The sequence below is a fragment of the Elephantulus edwardii genome, unplaced genomic scaffold (genome assembly GCF_000299155.1).
Source record: "Elephantulus edwardii isolate Elephantulus edwardi_28Jun2011 unplaced genomic scaffold, EleEdw1.0 scaffold00211, whole genome shotgun sequence".
In the NCBI taxonomy this organism is placed as follows: Eukaryota; Metazoa; Chordata; class Mammalia; order Macroscelidea; family Macroscelididae; genus Elephantulus; species Elephantulus edwardii.
This window is the reverse complement of record NW_006399961.1, coordinates 3,420,425-3,426,488: the sequence shown is the minus strand read 5'-3', so window position 1 is coordinate 3,426,488 and position 6,064 is coordinate 3,420,425. Positions and strand designations below refer to the sequence as shown.

Sequence of the window (6,064 nt, the reverse complement as noted above, 5' to 3'; positions counted from 1 at the left end):
GCTGTTGTGCATAGGGTCGCTATGAGTCGCAAATGACTCGGCGGCACATAACAACAACAACCATCTCACCCCAGTAGTAGAAGCTACTGTTCAATGGCAGCAAGCAATAAATGTTGGAGAGTGGACTAGATTTTGGTTCACACTGGAAACTGCAGCCTCCGCTCCTGGAGCGTGCAGGCGCCTGGCAGTTACTGGTCTCATCATGGAGTTGAAAGCTTTTGTGCTCCAGGGCGGAAAGAAAAGGACCAAGGTCAAGAAGGACAAAGCCCAGAGGAAGTCTGAAACTCAGCCCCAAGGCTCTGCCCCTCACTCTGTGTGTGATCAACCCACCAGAAGAGGAGGAGGAGATCCTGGGATCTGATGATGAAGAACAAGAGAATCCTAACGATTATTGTAAAAGGAGCTTATTATCTTGTGATAAGTGGAGACTTATTCAATGGGAGATACTATATGATTGGAAAATTGGGCTGGGGATACTTTTCAGCAAGGTGGTTGTCATGGGATAGTCAGGGAAAGAAGGTTGTGGCAATGAAAGTAGTTAAAAGTGCTGAGCATTATGTTGAAACCACACTCGATGTGATTTGGTTGCTGAAATCAGTTTGAAATTCAGATCCTAATGATCCAAATAGAGAAATGGCAGTTCAGCTACTAGGTAACTTAAAAATATCAGGAGTTACTGGAACTCTTATGTGTATAGTGTTTGAAGTTTTGGGCCATCATCTGCACAAGTGAATGACCAAGTCAAATTATCAGGGGCTTCCTTTTGTCCAAAAATTATTCAGCAAGCATTACAGGGTCTGGATTCTTTACACATCAAGGGCTGTATCATCTACACTGACATTGAACCAGAAAACGTCTTTTTGTTAGTAAATGAGCAGTGCGTTCAGAGGCTGGCTGCAAAAGTGACAGAATGACAGCGATCAGGAGCCCTACCTTCCACAGCTGCAGTCAGTGCTGTTTCTCAGCCTAAACCAGCTGACAAAATGTCAAAGAAGAAGAAGAAATTGAAGAACAAGCAGAAGTGCCAGACAGAATGATAGAGAAGCAAATGCAGGAAGAAGTGGAGAGTTGGACCCCGGGCAAAAAAGAAAAAATAAGCCAGAAGAATCAGAGTCCTGTTGAAAAACCCTTGAAAGAGAACCTGTCTAATAAAATAACCCAAGAGTAACTTAAAGAAGAAAGCACTGTGCAGGACCAAACACTTACTGAATGTGTTGTAGAGGGTGGTGCAGGAGATATTATTACAACGGAGTTATTGAAACCGTTAAATATACTGAGAACAGTAATAAAGACACATTGAGGCCTAAAGAGGATTTCCATAATGCTAATGATTCTGTCACTCAAAATTTGATGCAGGAACCTAGTTTCCTAAGCTCACAGAAGGGAGACAAGCAAATAGACTCCTATACACGGATAGCCTCGGAGACATCAGATACCATGGTGTGCCAGCCCTCCTCAAATGTAGACCAGGACATCAGAGGACTTCAAGAAAGCATTCGAGCAGAGATACCTTGTGAAAATGAATAAGAACAGTAACACAATGGACTATTGGACAACAAAGGAAAATCCACTATTGGAAATTTTCGTGTTAATCCCCTTGAGGGGAAAAAAAAATTCAGAAAAGCTCCAAATGAAGATCGCTGATCTTGAAGATGCCTGTTGGATGCACAAAACATTTCACTGGAGATACTCAAACAAGGCATTATCACTGCTTGCAAGTTCTCCAAGGATCTGGCTCTAATACTCCTTCTGATATTCGGAGCACTGCATGCATGGCCTTTGAACTGGCTGCAGGTGACCATTTGTTTGAACCTCCTTCTGGGGAAGAGTACACTCGAGATGAGGAGCACATCACAGCGATCACAGAACTTCTGCGAAAGTGCCTGGCAAGCTCATTGTGGCAGGAAAATATTCCAAAGACTTTTTCACCAAAACAGGTGATTTGAAGGACACCATGAAGCTGAACCAAGGGGCCTTTGTGAGGTTCTAGTGGAAAAATGTGAGTGGTCCTGGGAAGAGGCAGCTGCTTTCATGGATTTCTTACTTCCTGTGTAGGAGCTGATCTCTGTGGAGACAGCCACCGTTGCTGAGAGTCTGCTGCACGTCTGGTTCAATTTTTAAGCCCCAGGCAAGAAGTAGCACAGTAGAGATTATATCCTGACCATCCTTATCTCCCGCCCCCAGCATCTCTCTCCTCCCCTTTTAGGATGAAGCTCTTCCTTCAAGGGTTCTAGAGTTGTTTGTTGGGTTTGGTTTTTGTTTTTTTTTAAATCAAACATATTCATTTGGGTTGCTTTTTTGACGCTGTGGAAATCCCACGGCTGTTGAGAATCCTAGGTGAATTTGTCTTTAATTGGGCCCTGTCAAAGGCTAATGGGCTGAAAGGTGAAACAGCATATTGCCCAATATCCATGTCTTTTCGTATGGATAGCCTTTAAATTATAAGCACCATATTTTAAATTTCTGTGAGGAACTTTGAGCCCATCTTCTTAATCATTGATTTAAGGGTCAAATTTTCTAGTCCATGTCCAGTTGACAGCATAAGGATGAAGGAGGGAAGCAGGCTTTAGATCAATGTACAGTAGAGACATTAACTTGCTATATGCAGGCTGAGGAGTGGGGGGGCGTTGGAGAGGATGTGGAGAGATTTGAACTCTCATGCACTACTGGTGGAATTGTAAAATGGTACAACCACTTGGGAAGGCAGTTTGTTCCTTCCTTAAAAAGCTGAGCATTGAAATTCTATATGACCCAGCTGTTACCCTGCTGTGAATATATCCCAAGGAAACTAGAACTAAGACATGAATGGAGATATAAACCCCTATGTTCATAATGGTGTTATTCACAGTAGCAAGAACATGGAAACAGTCCAAAAGCCTCTCAACAAACAAATGGATTGAAATTGTAATACATTTACACAATGGAATACCATGCAACACTAAGGAATAGTGATTTTGTAAATACTATATAACACAGGAGTGTGTAGAGAACATTATACTGAGTGAACTAACTCAGTCTCATAAGGATAAATACTGCATAAGACCATTAATGTAAAACTAGAAGAATAACTAAGTAGTATGTGTATAAATGTCCAAAGAGAGGGAAAAGGAGGAAGTGGGTGAAAAGAAGAAAAGGGTAAAAATCACTAGGGATAATAGCAAAGTTTGGTGGGTGGAAGCAGGGGTGAAATAATAGAAAAAAGTTCAATGAAGGCTGGAGAAGACAGGATAATAATAAGCATAGATAAATTCTAATTAATTATATGTATTTATTATGTATTAAATACAATGTATGTAAATGATTGTATGAAACAATGTCAATAAAATATTGTATACAGTAGACAGGAATTAAACACAATGTATATGAATAATTGTATGCAAACCGGCAAAAATGGTTTTAAATCTTTGCTTCTACCATAAAAAAAATATTTTTTTGTCACTTTAAAGACTAAGGTCCTCTCAATTGCCATCTTCTTTTCAATTGCTTCCTATGCATCTGAAAGTTGGGCAATGAGTAGGGAAGCGAAAAGAAGAATCAATGCATTTGAAATTTAGTGCTGGAGAGGAGTACTGACTATCCCATGAACTGCCAGAAAAGCAAATGAGTCTGTGTTGGAGGAACTGCAACAAGGTGCTGCTTAGAGGCAATGACGGTGAAACTTAGTCTCAATACATATGTCATATGAGTTTTTTGGAGAAGAAATATAGCTGGGAGCTGCCAGAGAACCCAACAGGATGATTAGAAACAGGAACCAAAATACAGAATGCTTCGTGAATGTGAGTGTTATCATAACCTCTCAGGAAAACCCTCAAATAGAACTCAAGACTTGGAAACTCATTGTTATCATATATTTTGACCATATTTTCAGAAAGGGTCCATCTTTAGAAAAGAACATGATGATGGGAAGGATGGAGGGTCTGAAAAAGAGAGGAAGACCCTCAACAAGATGGACTGACATAGTGACTGTAACAGTGGGCTTGGACATGTCAGAGCTCGTGAGGATGGCACAGTACAGGGCAAGGTTCATAGGGTCACCACCCTGAGGTGTAACGGACTCGATGGCACCTAATAACAGTGACTTAGGCACTTAAGACACCAAGAGAACAAAACAATGGCTGCTGTGCTCATGGAGATTAATACTAATAGGAAGAGAAAGACAATCCCCTAGTGGCTCTATGTTCACCAGAAACATTGTCCAGTCCTAGGGGGGTTGGGGCGGGGGGGGGGGGAGACAAAGTCAAGGAGATCAGAGGCTCCAGTCTACAAAGATATGCTTATCAAGATGTGCAAACAAGCGAGATAAGTCCAGACTTCCTGTTGTTTGAGATAATTTCCTCACTGTTTAAGCCCATTTAAAGTGAAATTTCTCTTTCTTAAAGTTGGAAGTATTCTAAATGAGTAGAGATTAACCCCATGGCATACCTTCACTGAAACCAATGATTATAATCCACTAGTCCCATCTGTTCCTCTGAGAAGGAGAAATAATTACAAAGAGATGGCAGAGTCTCAATGCAATGGTGGTTCAATGGTAGAACTTTCAACTTCCATGTGAGAGACTTGGGTTCAGTTCCCGGCCAAGACACTCAAATGCACAGTGACCACTGTCTGCCAGAGTTACTATGATGCTGGACAGGTTTCAGCAGAGCTTTGAGACTCATAAAAGGAAAAAAAGGCCCAATACTCTATTCTCAAATTCAGCCAGAGGAAACCTTATGAGTCGCATGGGTCTGATTTGCTTCCAGTCATGAGGCTGGCACAGGACTAGACATCATTTCAATTTATTATTCAAGAGGTCACCATAGGTGAAGGGGCCAACTCGACAATATCTAACAATGAGTTTCCGAGTCTTGAGTTCTATTTGAGGGTTCTCCTGAGGGGCTTTGATAACACTCACATTCACGAAGCATTCCATATTTTGCTTCCTGTTTCTAACAGCTCCCAGGTATATTTTTCCTCAAAAACTTTGTATTATTTCTCTTGCATCATCATGGTGATTACATACTTAACTGGAAACTAAAAGGTTGGCAGTTCGAGCTCTCTATCTGCTGTCCAGGAGAAATATGTGACAGTCTACTTCTATTTCTACTATTGTAGTCTCAGGAGACCTATGGGGCAGATCTACTCTGTCATATAAGGTTACTATGAGTTAGACCTCATAAGGCGGAATAGGAGCAAGGAAGACACTCAGTGAAATGGATCGACAGACTAACTGCAACAATGGGCTTGAACAAGGTAGAGCTCTGCATACTTGAGGTCGGTGCAGGATAGAGCAAGGTCTGGATCTTCTGTTCATGAGGTCTGTGAGTCTTAGCTGATTCATCGGCGCCTAACAACAGCAAATGAATCAGAATTAATTCAACACCAATGGATTTGGTCTTTGTATGTTGGTATATTCTTCCTCACTGACCAGTCAGTTCTATCTGCTGTAGGTCATCTACTCACCATCAGACAGGAGTCATAAAGTTGTGGCTTGAGGCATAACCCCAGCAAAGGAATCAAACAGAGAGCCTTCAGGAGGCTCTGTGCACAGGGAACATGCCACCAGCCCAGCCCAGGAAAGAAAGCACAGCCTTCACCTGCCTAAATTCCTGCCGCAGATTCCCCATGGGTCTCCCTGCTTTTGTCTTGTTCCACTCTACTTTGTTACCCTCACAGCAGCAAGAATGATTCTTGTAAAAGACACATCATAGCCAATCACTCTCTTCCATCCTTAGAATAAAATCAACAGCTCTTCTCTGTGCCTGGAGACCCAGAACCATCTGGCCATAGGTTCCTCTAACTTCCCCTCCTCCCCTCTCCCCCTTACTCATCATCCTGCAGCCACACTTGTCTCTTGGATCTTCATTAAGGATGCTAAGCACGCTCCCATATCAGGATCTTTCCATCCACCGTTCATTGCCTCTTTCTGGAACATTCTTTCCAAAGATACTTGCAGGGTTATGTCCCCACATGATTCAGATTTGGACTCAAATGTTTACTTTGGTCTTAGGCCTTGCCAAATTGAGCTGTTCTAATATTGTACCAAGCACTTGTTGAAACACTTGTTACAGAAAATCAAGGAATG

The 6,064-nt window shown here is 41.9% G+C and overlaps 1 pseudogene; it reads left to right on the top strand.

Moving 5' to 3' along the window:
- Positions 1-2,121, top strand: part of LOC102850238 — a 99,288-nt pseudogene extending 97,167 nt beyond the window's left edge.
- Positions 2,122-6,064: the final 3,943 nt, after the last annotated feature.